The sequence below is a fragment of the Papio anubis genome, chromosome 14 (genome assembly GCF_008728515.1).
Source record: "Papio anubis isolate 15944 chromosome 14, Panubis1.0, whole genome shotgun sequence".
Classification (NCBI taxonomy): domain Eukaryota; kingdom Metazoa; phylum Chordata; class Mammalia; order Primates; family Cercopithecidae; genus Papio; species Papio anubis.
Window position 1 is genome coordinate 52,367,386 of NC_044989.1, and position 17,176 is coordinate 52,384,561.

Below are 17,176 nucleotides of genomic sequence, written 5' to 3' on the forward strand. Positions count from 1 at the left end.
GTCGTGAATACATCTCTGGTCTTCCCAGCAGGAATTAATCTTTCCCTGTCCTTTGTGTCTCCATATTACTTTCTCCATATCTATAATTCAGCACTCCTTCTTGTACATTATTTTACTTATTTGGGCCTCTTTTCTCCCACCGACTCAACCACTATACATTGCAAAATCTGACAGGTTGCCAAGATATTAAAAAATACTAGTAGACTTCTAACAGAAGGGAATTCTCTAAATTATTACAGAAGAGAGAGAGAGGGATGACATGTTTATGATTTCTATCCTTCCTCTCTGATTTTAGAAGTCCTTATGAAAATTTTATTTTCACTAATTTACTTTGAAAGCAGCCTTTCAAATCAAGGGTTACCAACCCATGGTGCTTGCACAAACTCTGTGCAATTTCTAATTTTGGCTCACCTTGATTTCCCAAGGTGCTACTCTGTGACAGAGTTTGCATTTTCCCTCCTCCCCTTCTATCACTTTCCCTGGTTTCCCAAGCATACTTACCATTGGGATAAACTAAAAGTCATTTTCTTGTAATTAAATGCATTCAAAATGTAGTTCACCAAGCATAAAAACTCCCCTAATCTTCTATCAACAAAAGCCCAATAAGGCAATCTGTATGAATGAGTTCTTAAGTTTAAACCCCACAGGTCAGGTGAGTGGGTTTCACAATTAGTTTTAAAATCACTGAAGTAGGACACAAACATTTTACATACTATTAAAACATAGTAAAGTATTTGTGAAAGTGAAATCATGTAAAAATGTCTGACTCAAGGACATAAGTCATCATTAATGGCAGTAGGTACTTATGAAGCATCTACTGTGGCTTGGCACTGAGGTAGAGATGATAGGAAAGCTAAAAATGAACACGCAACCAATTAGCCAATATGCTACGTTCAGTGATGAGATGTGGACGAACACTTTACATTATCACTAAGGTGATTATAATCATTAATTTTCATATCTGTTAGCTTTATTCTTCTACTTCTGAAAGCCACTTGTGATTCTCTGAACACACATCTTTCTTTTTTACTGAGAAGATGCCAAAAAGGATCGATAACATCCTATTCCATAAAGATGCTGCTTCTTAAATGACATGATCAGAGTGATTTAGGGTATTTAAATGAATTGGTCCCAAGCAAGACAAAATATGGATTTTACCACTTTGAAAGAATTAAAAACAAGTTACTCTGGTTCTCGAATACACTTTTTCTATTACTGTGTGTATTAGTCTGTTCTTGCAGTACTACAAAGAAGTAACTGAAACTGAGTAATTTATAAAGAAAATACGTTTAATTGGCTCACCGTTCTACAGGTTGTACAGGAAAAGTGGCTGGGGAGGTTTCAGGAAACTTTTGATCATGGCAGAAGGGGAAGCAGGCATATCTTACATGGCCAGAGCAGGAGGCGGAGAGCAAAGGGGAGGTGCTACACACTTTTAAACAACCAGATCTCATGCGAATCCACTCACTATTATGAGAACAGCAAGGAGCAAATTTGCCCCCCATGATGTAATCACCTCTCACCAGGACTCTCCTCGAACATTGGGGATTACAATTCAACATGAGATTTGAGCGGGGACACAAATCCAAACCTTATCACTGTGCATTCTGAGGTTCAATTTAGACTTTGATTTATTATTATTTTTTTAAGAGACGACCGCTGCTTTTCAAAGGATGATTTTTTATGTTGCAATTTTGATACAAAAACACAGTGAGGTAGTGTGAATAGATGCTACTATACTGGGTTATCCCCAAATTACAGATGAACAGAGGAACAAGGATTTACGTGATAAGCCCAAGTTCACACTGGTATGCCCGGGAATACAAGTGAGAGTTTCTAGCTTTATGCTCAATGCCCTTTTCAATACAAAAGAGCTCTGGTTACTTTTATCAAAGCAGAACGCCTGAGAATCTAATTATGCACTAAAAGTCTCAGACAGATGGGTTTGTGCTCTTTTCTTATATTTTGAAATTAAATCATCTCTGGATTTTATGGCAAAATATCCTTATCAAACACTAATATTGTGTATACAGTGTACACATTTTATTCGTTTTGTGGCTACCTTAGTCTCAACATCTTTAGCGAAGATCTATTTTCACTATATTGGCATTTTCACAAATAAATTAGTTAACTCATGAACCTGAAGAAAATGACTGGATATAGAACCAAAAAACAATTCAGACAGAATAACAAAATGCTAATTGTTTGATTATGATGATAAATTTAAGATGATGATTTTCTATGATCAACGGCAATGCCTCTGAAAACTGGCTGTCATAGTTCAGTCTAGGGTCGCTTTTTATTAGGTGTGGCTTGGGCTAAGTTATTAAACCTTCTTTATGTCTTAGTGTACTACTTTATAAAATGATGACAAAAGTTAATACCTGACTCATAAGCTTGTAGTAGATTAGATGAACTAATGTATGTAAAGCACTTAGACATGTCATGCATATAAATAAGTACTCAATAATAGTTGGATATTTTATTATGGCCCTAGTATGAGAGCCCACAGGAATTAATTATAGTTATTTTTTAAACTACGACTGAGATGTTCTTTTTCCATATGTGTTTTACAATCTGTCCTATGTCTTTTTATCAATATTCTTTTACTCTCAGAATTTATGAAGATAAAACAGGCTTACAGAAAATTATGCAGCCCTTTACTTTTTATGAAAGATTGTGAAAAAAAAACTTCTAGAGGCATAACCATTATTTAATGTTAAGTGTTAGAACTTTGAAAATCTAATAAACTCCAAGTTATGGAGAGTAGGGGTGAGTTGTTATTCTTATGCAGTCATCTCTCCTTCCCATTCTTTAATCCCCTCTTTTAATTACATTCCTCATTTTCATTTTATTCTTTTAATATTTTTATCTCATCACCTTCCTTCTATATCATTTTGGTATACTCTACTGTCCAAGAGAATAATAAAAAATAGGTATTATTATTTTTAAATAAGTGTATATTTCTTTTTCTTACTTTTTATAATTTGTATATTACTGAGTATATGTCTCTTACAAATGATTCTTTATTTCTATTTGACTCTTGGCTATCTCAAAAGAACCTATAAAACTTTGCCATAAATAACCTCCCAAAAAGATAAAGTCTAATTTGCACTTAGGATGAAGGTAATCTTGATTTTACTAGTCTTTTTCAGCTTTTGTAATTCCTACTCCCACTTTTATATTAAAGAACTGCCATGATGTTCATTTGACATTTGTTCTTCCCTTGAGAGCCTAGGAGGTAACACTTATAAAGTAAATGATAATTTCCTGTTTCTCTGTTACTGTCTAGACGATCCTGTTCCTTGGGGGTCAGTAAAACACATGGTCAAACTGATTTTCTGAGGCCCCCAAATCTAAAGTCTTTGTGGTATTTCAGATAATCCTTTGATGCCATTGTGGTTTGTGAATGCTAAATGGTATTTTTGATCTATGCCAGTACTCATCCCTAGTCAGAATGTCATTAACTTTCTCCTTTGCTGCAAACTTTCATAGAAAGCCACATGGAGGGGATACATCAATTTGGAAATAGTTAATTAGCAGCCTGCTTCTCTTTGCAGTTCTCTCCAACAAGGTCATACACATTAACAGACATATTTTGTGGCACTAAGTCGCCATAAAATTTAGTTTGACAATTTTATTTCAGTATGGGTATTGGTCTTTTCCTTAGTATGTTCAAAATAAAAAAAAAAATGTGTAAAGATGTCAAACATTCAGCACATTAATAGAAGAGTCAGGCACATGCCTTAGAAATGAGAAAAATATACCAAAATGCTCTTTCACTCCTTCTACATTAAAAATACTAACTTGAGGGAAAAAGTCATGTTTTTATAAAAGATGGTTAAAAATTAAAATATATGTGATATTGTTTCAAAAATGGCTATGGCATAATTTTCAACCCATAAATAATGGGATTTTAAACATAGATGTGTGTGCTTTATTGAAAAATCAAGAAAATTATCTCATGCACTTGTCATTAAGGAGTGTATGAAACTGACACATTCAACACCGACAATAACCGGTAGTGATAACAATGGCTTCATACAGTGACATATACAACTATCATTACTGAGAATAATGACAAAATTTATGGTGATACATAGATTCTCAAGAGTCTGAAGAATTTAATATTTTGCCACATATCAGATATCTTACTCTAGTTCTCTTTAATTAACTTAAAACAATCTAACATTTCTCAAATTTGCTTAGCTTTTTATTATGTTTGTTGACACAAGAGAGTTACATGAAATTAATTCATGAACACACCTATCAGAGGAAATTATGCTCACATGATGGGAAAAAAATAAGATGAATGAGCGATGAGCGATGAGCGATGAAATGAGCGATGAAATGGGGATTATTACCAACATTCTTGGTGCTGAGACTTTATCATTTTAACAATCAGTTGCTGGTGCCAAGTGGAACAGGTTAGATACAAAACGAAAATTAGGAAATTGCTCATGTCTTCAATATTCTCAGCATCTATTTGGAGGAAAAATATAGAAGTGAGACTACTTCTAAATTGCATGATTTATTAGAGGCAAAACTGGATTACAGAAAAGTGGAGGTGTGACTGGAGTAAGGTAGATGAAAAGATTAATATGAGTGGTGAAACTTTCTAAGAAATAGTAATGTATTGCTAGCTTTCACCTAGATGGGGAAGTAGAATGATTCCATATTAGGAGAAAAGAATGCTAGAGGCAATAAGAAAAAGTGAGAGTAACTGTGGTACATTCTGGGTATCTTACAAGAAGTTCCAGTTTTATCCAAGGGAGATTTTGATACCTAGAAGAGAAAGCATGAAATTTGGAATTCAAAAGGCCTCATTTGAATTTCTTTTTCTGCTTCTTACCATCTGTGTGACTTGAGCAAGTTAATTAATATCATTTAGTCTTAATTTTTCTCATCTGCAAATTAGAAGAAGTAACAAATAATTTAAAAGTATTTATAGGGATTATATAAGGTAACAAATTTAAAAGTCCATAACAATATCTGAAAATATAATAGGAAATTCATAAATATTTTCTAATGATCCAAACTTGAATTCATAGACAAAAATGTCAAAAACTGAGCTTATGTTTTGGTTATAGATTGGGAGATTCAACATAGTAAAAATGGCAGTTGTCCTCAAATACATATAAAGGTTTAACATAATTTTCATCACATTCCCCGCAAGTAGATATAGATCATTCTAAAATGTATATAGAAAGGCAAAGAGGCTAAAATAGCTCAAATAATTGTAAAAGAGAAGAAGAAAGTGAGAGAAAAGAGTGTAACTAATTTCAAGCTTTTTCACGTACTACAGCAATCAAGTCTGTGGCAGTGCAAGAGGGACAGACACATAGATCTATTGGAATAAAACAGGTATTCTGGAAATAAGCCCAAAAATTTATCACAGAAATATGCCCAACAAATTTTTGACAAAGGTTCAAAAGCAATACAAGAGAGGAAGAATAGCATATCTTGTATTGGAAGAATAAGAATAGCATATCTTGTATTGGAAGAATAAGAATAAGAATACTTATTGATGAGAATAAGAATACTTATTGAAAAGAATAAGAATGCTTATTGAAGAATACTTATTGATGGAATAAGAATACTTATTGATGGAACAATTCACCATCAATAAGTAGAAAACTTAAACTTTTTAATTTAAAACTTATATTAAGTGTTCTGTGTTGTACAAAAAATAACTTTTAAAATGGATCAATGACTATTGAGGTTTAAATGTGTCCCCCAAAGTTCCTGTGTTGGAACTTACTCCCCAATGCAATAGTGTTTAGAGGTAGATCCCAATGGGAGGAACTTAGAGCCAAATAAACCTCTGTTGTTTATAAATTGCCCAGTTTCAGTTATTTTGTCGCAGCAACACAAAATGGACTAAGATAATGATTTAAGTGTAAGATACAAATTTATGAAAAATTTAGAAATTATATAGGAGAAAATCTTCAGAATTTGGGATAAACAAAAAGTTAGAGTTTATACCAAAAGCATAAAAGGAAACATTGATAAATTGAGCTTCATCAAAATTTAAAACTCTCACTCACCAACTACTTGGTTAAAAGATAAAAAGATAAGCGATAGATTGAGCCAAATAGTTGCAAACCACATATCCAACAAAGGACTTTTACTTAGAATACCTAAAGGAGTCTCAAAGCTCAACAGTAGAACAAAACAAAACAACAACAAAAACATTCAATAAGAAAACTTCCAAAAAACTTACACAGATATTTCACAGAAGTGGATACACAGGTTTGTATAGGGAGCAAATTAACACATGAAAAGATATTCAACACCATTAGCCAGAAGAAAAATTAAAATTAAAACAAGAAATTATTACACATCTGTTGTAAAGGTTAAACTTTTTTAAAAGTCACAATGCCAAGTTCTCGCAAATATATGGAGAAACTATAATAGATCAGTCATAAATTGCTAGTGGGAATGTAGTATTGCAGCTATTCTGAAAAATAGTTTTCCAATGTGTAAACAAACAAACAAACAAAACTAAACATGCAGCTAACATACAACCAAGCAATTATACCACTGGGCTTTAACCTAGACAAAAAGTTATGATCACACAAGAACTTATACATGGAAATTTATGGAAGTTTAATTCATAATACTACCCAAATAGAAACAACTCAGATGTCCTTCAAAGGATAAATGGTCAAAAACAAGCAAGCAAATAAACAAAGGAAAATAACTTAGGTACATCTATATAGTGGAACACTACACAACAAATAAAAGCAACAACTATTGTTATGTGTACCAATGTAGGTGAGTTTCTAAACAATAATGCTGAGTTAAAAAATCCAAAAAGACTACATAACGTATTATTGCATTTATATAACATTCTTCAAGTTGCAAATCATAGAAATAGAGAATGGATTAAGTGGTTTCCTGGAGTTAAGTTCTGGGAATTAAGGGTACGTGGTATATAGTGACAACAAGTTGAGTATAACTCTAAAAGGTCAACAGTCAGAATGCTCCTGGTGATAGAATGTTTTGTATATTGACTGTATCAGTATTAATATCGTGATTGTGATATTATAAGCAGAATCTTACCATATACATTTTTATAACTGCATGTGAATCTACAATTGTGTTAATTTTTTTTTTTTTTTTTTCTTTTTGAGACGGAGTCTCGCGCTGTCGCCCAGGCTGGAGTGCAGTGGCGCCATCTGGGCTCACTGCAAGCTCCGCCTCCCGGGTTCACGCCATTCTCCTGCCTCAGCCTCCCGAGAAGCTGGGACTACAGGCACCCGCCACCACGCCCGGCTAATTTTTTGTATTTTTAGTAGAGACAGGGTTTCATCGTGTTAGCCAGGATGGTCTCCATTTCCTGACCTCATGATCCGCCCGCCTCGGCCTCCCAAAGTGCTGGGATTACAGGCATGAGCCACTGCACCCGGCTGTGTTAAAATTTAAAAGTTCAATTTGATTACAAATATATTACAAGAGTTATTTAATTTGTTGTTTTCTATTTCATCTAAAAGTTGGGCCATTTCAGTTTGCAGAGTAGCTCTAATCCAAAAGTTTACTCCGTTATACAGTTCCTTTTCATTTTTTTGTTGTCTCATTCCTGATCCTTATTTCCTTTTCATATTCCTTCTCTGCATAGCAAAAGCTTGATTGCTGCAATATTCACATTCAAACACTGACAACAAGGAAGTAAGAAAGATACAGTGAAAAATTTCTGCTTATGCAGGTGTGGTAGATTTTCTTATTTAATGATGATTATTTGTTGCCTCTTATATCTTTCCATGTTTCCCTGTAGGTGTATACTTCAGCCACTTTTACTTTAGACTTAGCCCTGTGACTTTCTTTGGTCAACGTAATGTAGCCTCAGCTTGCATTCATTCCTTACCTCGTATTCCATCCATCCACTAGAGAATTGCATGTCCCAGATAGTGTCAGCTCCTCTAGACTTAGTTTCTATAAGGAGAAGACAAAAGGTGGTCATCTTTAGCTGATCCATAGCTCTTTTGAGATATAATCAGAAATAAATGAATCATGAGATATCCAGACAGTTTGTTACCATGAACAAATTGTGTTGTTTCTTGGTTGAGTGACACAAGTAAGATGGATGTTGCTTGCCTATTTCCAGTGAAGATCATACTAAGCTACAAGAGGGGCTGAGAAATAAGTTTTGGAAAAGAATTCACATACTCAGGAATAACTAAATCTGGTGAAAAAGAAGGAGTCTTCTACTAACCAATAGTCATACTGTACTTTTGCTCCACTAATCCATCTCTAAACTATATGATACCTTATGTTTTTGAAGTGTGTTCTAGAAGTGCTATTATTCCTTAGCCAAATTCTTTTAAATGTTCATAGTAGCAGGCAGAATTCAAAATTAGGGCAGATAAAAGAAAAATGATGAAATTATGTGAATTATTGAATAATTATATGAATAATATTAGAACAAGCTCTTACGATAAAAAAATGAAGAACTGCATGTTTGAGAAATGCAAAAATTCTTTTAAAGCTTATATTTATAATAGTGATTTGAGAAATAATTTATTTATGTTTTTTCTAACTGCCAACAAGTAAAACGCTCTGCCATGTATCTACTTAACAGAAAAAGCTTTTCAGTTGTTGACAAAGAATGTAAATTAGCCAAGTTAACTCAGGCTTTTAGAAAGCTAAACTAAAATCTCAAAAGTAAAATTTTATATAAACTTTAAATTGGCAGAATATGTGAAATCTTTTCCCTTTCTCTGAGAGGTGATGCTGCTTTTATTAGATGAAAATGCAAAAGGAAGTAGATGTTGCCAAGTGTTACAGGCATAAGAGTGCAAGAACATAAATGCTGGAAACAATATCACAGCTCATTTTTTTGATAGAATATAAGGGGAAAATTATTAGCAGGTTATTCTTCAATTTAAGGCAACAAAATCAAATACATATAAGGCTTTTCAATCAGTCCTGAAATAAATGTCATCTTAAAGGTTGCAACATTTAATTTTTTAAGAAAAGAAACAAGTTTTTTAAAATGTTAGTGAAAGAGATAATCTTAAAGGTGGATAAACAGTAGGTAAACACAAATACTTTTGCTTTCTGTCTGCAGCTACCACTCCACACTGAAAACAGTCTTAAAAAAGAGGTATAATGAGAAACATTCTTAAATAATATGAAAAATACACACACGCACGGCTACACACACATACATACACATAACATACACACACACAAGTAAAATACTCTGCTATCATCTACTTATCAGAGATACAGTTTATACTAGTTTAAGATAAATACATTTGTATGTTCTTTCATTAATTTAGATTTTAAACTAAGTTGGTGCTACACCCATCCTAAAAGAGTGAGAAACAAATATTGTTATATTGAATTAAAACAATATAATTGCACTGAGAAATAAAAAATATAAATACAACAGGATGGTTTACTTACATAATTGGCAGAATATAGTAAATTTAAACACAGAAGTGTACTAATAGAAAAGCTTAAGAAATCTTTTCCTTTTAAAGACAAATTTTAGAAATTATTATATTATTTACACACCAATTTTAAGCATAAAGACAAAAATAGAAGATCAACCTTTAAAATGTCATAACTCCAAAGAAGAGATCAACAATAGATTCAGTGAACTACTCCCTCAAATGTGTTACACTTGTTAAAACTAATTGAAGATTAAAATTTAGCTCCAGCGTTCAGTCAAATGCAGAACATTTTAACTTAAGATAGTAGAATATTATATAACCAGTCTTGGATCTAACTCTGTCATTTCTGGGTAAACGATAAAAGTGTTGAGCAAATGCCAGTGAAACATCATGTTTATGAAAAGTTTTTAAAGAGCAGTAAATCCATATTTACAATGTTATAGTCATTATAGAGTGCTGATATGTAATAAATTTTATATTTCAAAATCTTACTGGAAATGTTAAATAAGAATAGTTTTGTACTGCACTGCTTGGCAGAAATCCCATTCAAGATAGCATATGTTAGGACTCTGTCATGACTCAGCATTCATATGTTTCTTCTTAAATCATATAAAAATTAAGATGAGAGATGTGAGATGAATCATCTCATTTGCTGTTTATTCCTCATTTTTATGTGAAAAATAATGAAATACTTGTTGAGGAAACATGCACAGCTTTACACTAAAATTTTATATAGAATATAGAAATGACTGAAATTCATTCCTAGTGTTTAGTTACTTGATGTATAATAGAAGGCATAAAGATAAACCACACATATGAAATAAAATTTATTAAAAAAAAAAGTTTCTCCCTGATGAAGTCAAGGACTATACCTTTTTAATCTTTGTTTTCTTGGTATACAATATAAGACATTTATTCAATATGTGTTTGCTAAATAAACTAATGAAAATGATACTTGGATGTAAACTTTCGATTTCTCAATTATTGGTTGGGGGAGTATCTACACATAGTAGCTGAAATATTTCTGCAAATAATCTTTACCACTTCTCCAGTTTTTTTTTATTCAATTGTTTCTATCATTGTGAACTTACATTTTTTTCTTATATACATTGGGTTATAATCTATGACTGTCCTGTTAATTTTGTTGTTCACGTTTTTCCAGACTAGCATTGTGAGTTCTTCCAAATTGATTCTTATATCCTTTTAACATACCCCTATCTTATCTTTTTATTTTTTAAAGCACATCTTTATTTGCTTCGGGCCCATCTTATGTTTTCCTTTTTCCAGCAGTGGAATCAGCCGTTTATCCAAGAACCCCTTGGTTCTTTGTAGTAAATCAAAAATAAGACAAAATAAAAAATTTAAAAATGCTACACATAGGCAAAAATATGACCTGATACTTCTCAAAAGAATATTCACTAGTAAAAGAAATACAAATCAGTATCACTACACACATATAAGGAAAGCTAAAACAAAAAATGACAGACCACGTATCAAGCTTTGGTTAGGATGTGGAGCAACTCTAACTTCAGACACATTGCTAGAGTAAATGAAAAGTTAAACAGCCACTGTGGAAAACAGTATGGCACTATCACATGAGGTTTTATACGCACTTATCGTACTACTCAGAAATTTCATTTTTGAGTACTAACTCATGAAAAATAAACACAAAGGCATACACAAAGACTTGTACACTGAATGTTCATAGCAGCGTGATTTATACTAGCTAAAACCACCCAATATACACCATCTGGTGAATAAACAAATTTGAGATACTCATACAATGTTATGGTTACTAGCAATAGAAAATAACAAAATATTGGGCCGGATGCGGTGGCTCACGCCTGTAATCCCAGGACTTTGGTAGGCCAAGGCAGCTGGTTCACCTGAGGTCAGGAGTTCAAGACCAGCCTGACCAACATAGAGAAACCTCTTTTCTACTAAAACATACAAAAATTAGCCGGGCATGGTGGCGGGCGCCTGTAATTCCAGCTGCTTGGGAGGCTGAGGCAGGAGAATCGCTTGAACCTGGGAGGCAGAGGTTGCAGTGAGCCAAGATCACGCCATTGCACTCCAGCCTGGGTGACAGAGCAAGTCTCCATCTCAAAAAAAGAAGAGAAGAGATTAATACATGCAACAGCACGGAAGATACTCAAAAATATTATGCCAAGTGAAGGAAATCAAACACAAGTGACACATGCTACATGGTTCCATTACTTGACTTTCAAGACAAACTACAGTGACAGAAACAGATTAGTGGTTGTCTGAAGTTGAGTAGTAGAGAAGGGATTGATTGTAATGAGGCATAAGGCAACTTCTTAGGGTGATGAAACTATTTGATATTTTCATTATATTGGTGGCCAGATGATTTTATATAATTACAGATGATTTTATATAACTAAAAAAATTTACCTGATTCTAGAATGTTTTCTACATTATCTATATTTTAAATGTAGATGATGTTTATTGCATATAAATATGTCATTAAAAATAAAAGAAGTTAGCTATAGCCTCTCAATAATAAAATTATGTTAATATCTTAAGAAAATGTACTCTGGATATCACTTTACTTATATTCCTAAAAATTTAATCTTTCAAATATCTTTTGGAAAGAGGAAGAGAGAACTTTTTTAAGCTGTCACATTCTATTTATCTGCTATTCTTTATAGTCAGACTTCTCAAAAGACATGTATTCATACACTTTTCACTCCACTTTTTTCTCTTATTTACATTTTAATCTACTGCCATTTGGCTCCACTTCAATGCAATTCCACTTATCAGTGTTACCAAAACCCAAATATTTAGGGACAATTCCAGTGGGCTCAAACTCTCATCAGTATTCAACCATCAATTGCCCCTTATATTTTCAAACATTCTCTTTGTTTCCATGACACTGATTTCTCCCCACCTGATGGCTGATCTTTACAATTGTCTTCCAAAGATCTATATTCACTGTCTAAGTGCTGAAGTGCTTAAGGACTCATTACAAGGCCCTCTTCTCATTATATATTTCACCTTTATTCATTTCAAATTAGAATCTCTGACACAGACCCCTCCTAGCTTTAAATCCAAATATCAAGTTATCTCCTTAATATTCTTAACATGGATATAACATTCTCAAAATTAACAGTTACACAACTTAATTCTTTATTCTCTTCCCACCCTTTTCCTCACTACCCCTCTTTTCTATCACCATATTAATTTATCCCATGCACTTCCATCTAAGCAAAAACAACACCATATACTTTAGTAATCAAGCCCCATACTTACTTTCGCCATTTCCTTGTGCCTCATAATCAGACTATCAATAAATTTATTTTTATATCATTATAAAATATATCCTAGATCCCTTTGGTTTTCACCCTTTCACTGCTACAGGCAAAGTACAAACAAGATATTGAAACAATAGATTCATAATCAGTTTTTCTGCTTCTACTCTTGCTCTGCTTCATTTCATTCTCCAGAAAGTGGCCAAATTAATATTTAAAACACATAAATGAAATTAATGTCATATACTATCCTACTTTAGCACTTACAATAAAGTTAAAACCTCTTGCAGACCTATGATGCACAGCATGAGCTGGCTTTTGCCTTTCTCCAATCTCATCTCATCTCACAGCCTACCTTGTTCGGCACACTTCAGTCACACTTCCTTTTTCTCAGTTCATGTGCTATTCCCAGGTTTTCCCTTCTTCCAGTGTGTTGCTTTGTTTGAAATATATACCCTGCTACTGTTTGCAGAGATTTCTCTGTCTCAGCCTTCCATTTTCAGCTTACATTCCATCTTTAGAGAAAAAAACTCAGAATTTGTCCTTTCTTTCACACCATTCTGCTTATTTCCTTCAGACCACATCATGCAATATATAAAACTTTATTTGTGTCTTTACTTATATATTGTCAACCAGTCTTGCTAGACTGTAGGCTGCGTGAGAGCATGTATATGTATATATGTATATGTATCTTGTTTCCCACCATGTAGTAATCATCTAACATTGGGCATGGTCATGTTAGCTACTCAGTAAAGATTTGTTTATTGGAAAGTTTTGTGTAGATTTAAAGAAAATAAAATGTTTCTAGACAGTACTATATATTTTTTCATTGCAACCGTTACGAGTATTAGAACCATTTTTTCCAAATATAATAGTGATATTGTATATTATGACTCACATTCATTTTTCTAAAATAACATGTAATTTTCTGTTTTACCTTTTATAAACTCAGTGAATGATTTTCATATGATATTCAGTGGATTATTTAAAGTTTCCAAAATCCCATGAGAATGGAGATGGGAAAAATGTAAGTAAGAAAGAGTAGAGGGAGTGTGCGAGAAAGAAAAGAAAGGCAAAATGAAGAAGGAAAGAGAAGAAGGCAAAAGGAAAGACAAATAAAAGATGCTACTTAATTATAGAGGGTTAAAATGTGAACATTTTTAAAATTAGAAAAATAAAACATGGTTATCTAATATACATGTTCTCTAATGCCAGTTGGATTTGCTCAACATTTTCCCAAAATAACCAAAGGAAAGTTTAAAAGTAGTATAAACTTTAAAAATAATGGCTCTATTTTTGGAAAGGGCAAAGACAAGAACTGTTAATGTTGCCACAGTATTGAGATTCTTTGGACATGTACCAATTTTTTTAGAGTACTTGACAAGGAAAGCTAATTCCATGCATATAGTTCTCCAAATTTCATGTGAAAGACCTGAAAATATGATCCCTTGTAAAAGTATACATTTTTAGACCAATGGACCTGTGATCAAAACCATCATTATACAAGCTATAATCACATTTCGTTTGCAGCAGATGCAAATTATCCTTAAAGGTTCTTGGCAATGCATTTATTTGGAATAGGGACAAACTCAGACTTTCAAACACAGGGTTTTCTCTTGTGCATTCCCCTCAGTTCCCCATCATTTGTCTTCTATTTTTGCTTATAAATAGATCAGGAAAGACTTCCAAATCTTACTCTTTTTTAAATATGGGTAAGAATCTTTGTCTACAATTGTCTGGAGATAACCATGATCCCCCCTTCCCCGCCCAAGAACAGTAGCTTTTGTTGTTTTAGAGGAAAAAATCATTTTTGAAATCTTTTTTTTAGGATAATAATCTGAAATAATGTTACAGGCCTCTTCACAAATGTTGGTCAGACTATATCATTAAAAAATGATTATTCATCTCTTTAGCATAATGAAGTATAATAGTATACTTAGAGCATATTATTATAAAATGATTATACATCAGTTTACTAAATGTATACCCTATATATAATAGTACTGTGTTGAAGCACTACCATATTTTTTCCTCACTAATAATTTGAAAATTCATGAAAGATATTATTAAAGTAGCAACTAGTACTCAATGGGTGTTAACAGAGCAAGACCTGTTTTCCCTAGTTTCCGCTGAATTAGTAAGATATTTAATCTACCTCCAAAAAACAGAAAAAAAAATATAAAATTTTGACTTGATGATCCCCCAAATATGTCTGTTTTGGCAGTATCAATGTCCAATGAGACTTCTTAGCACTTAGGAGTCCCAGGAGACACTATTTGAGGCTATTTTGCCTGTCTTCAGATTTTAGTCCAGCACTCTCCTCCACTACAGGAAATCCTGAAGAAAAGGGAAGATGTCTCCAATGATGATTAATATCACTTACATGAATTCCTGAAGCTACCTGCTGCTGAAAGAGTGGTCAGGAATAACCTCTCTAGTGTAAAAGCAATAGTGTATTCATATTCCAATTTTTAAGTTAATGTTCATTTGGAAGTAATGTTCCCCAAAAAGATCAGTTAGTCATTCACTGTCCACTGTTGGTTTTAATAACAAATGCAGCATGATGAGAATAAATTACTACTATTTTGAAGCACTGTCACATTTTCCTCAGTAATAATCTGAGAATTCACTGAAAATGCTATTAAATAAGCTACAACTATTGCTTAATTGACAATAATACTTCATTTATCCAATATTACTGAAAAATACTGTATTCCACTAAAGATTTGTCAAGTAACTGAGGCTTAGCCTTCTAATCAGCCAATGTCATTGGTAATAGACATCTTTTTGAAGTGAAAAGAGGAGTTGTCTAACATCTTGAGCCACAGAAGCAACCAATCGTGTTTATTTAATGAGGAAGAGGTTTATCTTACCTATTATTACAGCAGCAGTTTTGCTTGGATGCTGCATAGTGAGACATGGAGGCCCTGTGGAGTTGTGCAATCTTTCCTGCTTCTGCACTATGTCACTCTAGATGTTTCTGGCTATTGGCTTTCAATGACTGCTTTTGTACAAAAATTTAATTTTTCATCTATGTTCATGTCTTGTAGTTTTATGTTTGTTTCTATACATTTGTGTCAAGTTTCACCAAGGTTTGGTAAGGGAAACAAAAAAAACCACATGAGAAAAAATATGATGAGATACTGATAATACCTTTATATAACCTGAAGGATGTTGTATTAGTCTGTTTTCATACTGCTATAAAGAAATACCTGAGACGGGGTAATTTATAAGGAAAGGAGGTTTAATTGACTCAAGGTTTCACATGGCTGGGATGCCTCAGGAAACATACAATCATAGTGGAAGAGGAAGCAGTCAGCTTTTTCACAAGGTGACAGGAGAAGGAAGAGCAAAGGAGGAACGTCCAAACATTTACAAAACCATGAGATCTCTTGAGAACTCATTCACAATAATGAAAACAGTATGGGGAAAACCACACCCATGATCCAATCACCTCCCTCCCTCAACACATGGGGATTACTGGTCCTTCCCTTGACACATGGGAATTATAATTTGGATGAGATTTGAGTGGGGACACAGAGCCAAACTACATCAGATATATCATGACAAGAAGAGTAAAATTCTAATACTTTCTGGCTTTCTAGTTGTGAGAAAGTCTCTTATTTTGCAACATGACTGAGTTTGGGCAGGATGATCTGGTATCCCTGCAACTAAAAATGTGTGTATGTATGGTAATAGAGGTACAAAAAAGACAGAGTATTATGACAGAAAGATTGTTAGCATAGTTCAAAGCAGTAATAGGGAGCCAGGTGAGAGGGAGGATCAGACAGGCAATCATCAACAAGATACTCTGAATTTAAGAATGACCACCACACAGTAAGAGAACTGGAATTTGGAGGAAAACTTCAGCTCTGTGAGTTCTGTCTCTCCCTAATAAACCTACCCTACTCTTTAGAAAACACACAAATGAATTAGAACATTAATAAATGTAGTGCCTTAGACTAGAACTCTGGAAGCCATGGATTATAGAATAAGAATCTTTTTCAGTAGTTCACATGAATTCAGAATCCATTTCTAAGATAGATTCTTATTTGGGGGACTACATTTAAATATATTGTAGATTTTTTTTCTTTTTTTTTCTTGAGATGGAGTCTCACTCTGTCGCTCAGGCTGGAGTGCAGTGGCACGATCTCAGCTCACTGCAAACTCCACCTCCCGGATTCAAGCAGTTCTCTGCCTCAGCCTCCTGAGTAGCTGGGATTTCAGGTGCCCGCCACCAAGCCTGGCTAATTTTTTTGTAATTTTAGCAGAGAGGGGGTTTCACCGTCTTGGCCAGACTGGTCTTGAACTCCTGACCTCATTATCCACCCGCCTCAGCCTCCCAAAGTGCTGCGATTACAGGTGACAGCCACCGCGCCTGGCCTATTGTAGATTTTTGAAGTCACAGAAGATCCTATTGTGTTTTAGTCCAAGACTGGATAAGGGAGGTGAGAATCCACTGCATTTTTTTGTGAATAGTGTTTTCTTGATCAGAAGTGTCAGAGA

At 33.7% G+C, this 17,176-nt stretch overlaps 1 long non-coding RNA gene across 1 annotated transcript in view; it reads right to left on the reverse strand.

Annotated features, from left to right (window-relative positions):
• Positions 1-4,374: 4,374 nt before the first annotated feature.
• The window catches only part of LOC103876944, a 28,671-nt gene continuing 15,869 nt past the window's right edge, over positions 4,375-17,176 (reverse strand). The window contains exons 3-4 of the long non-coding RNA XR_001894110.3: positions 7,868-7,935; positions 4,375-4,482 (exon numbers count right to left, since the gene is read on the reverse strand). This is a non-coding gene — a long non-coding RNA (uncharacterized LOC103876944). The remainder of the gene's footprint in view (positions 4,483-7,867; positions 7,936-17,176) is intronic.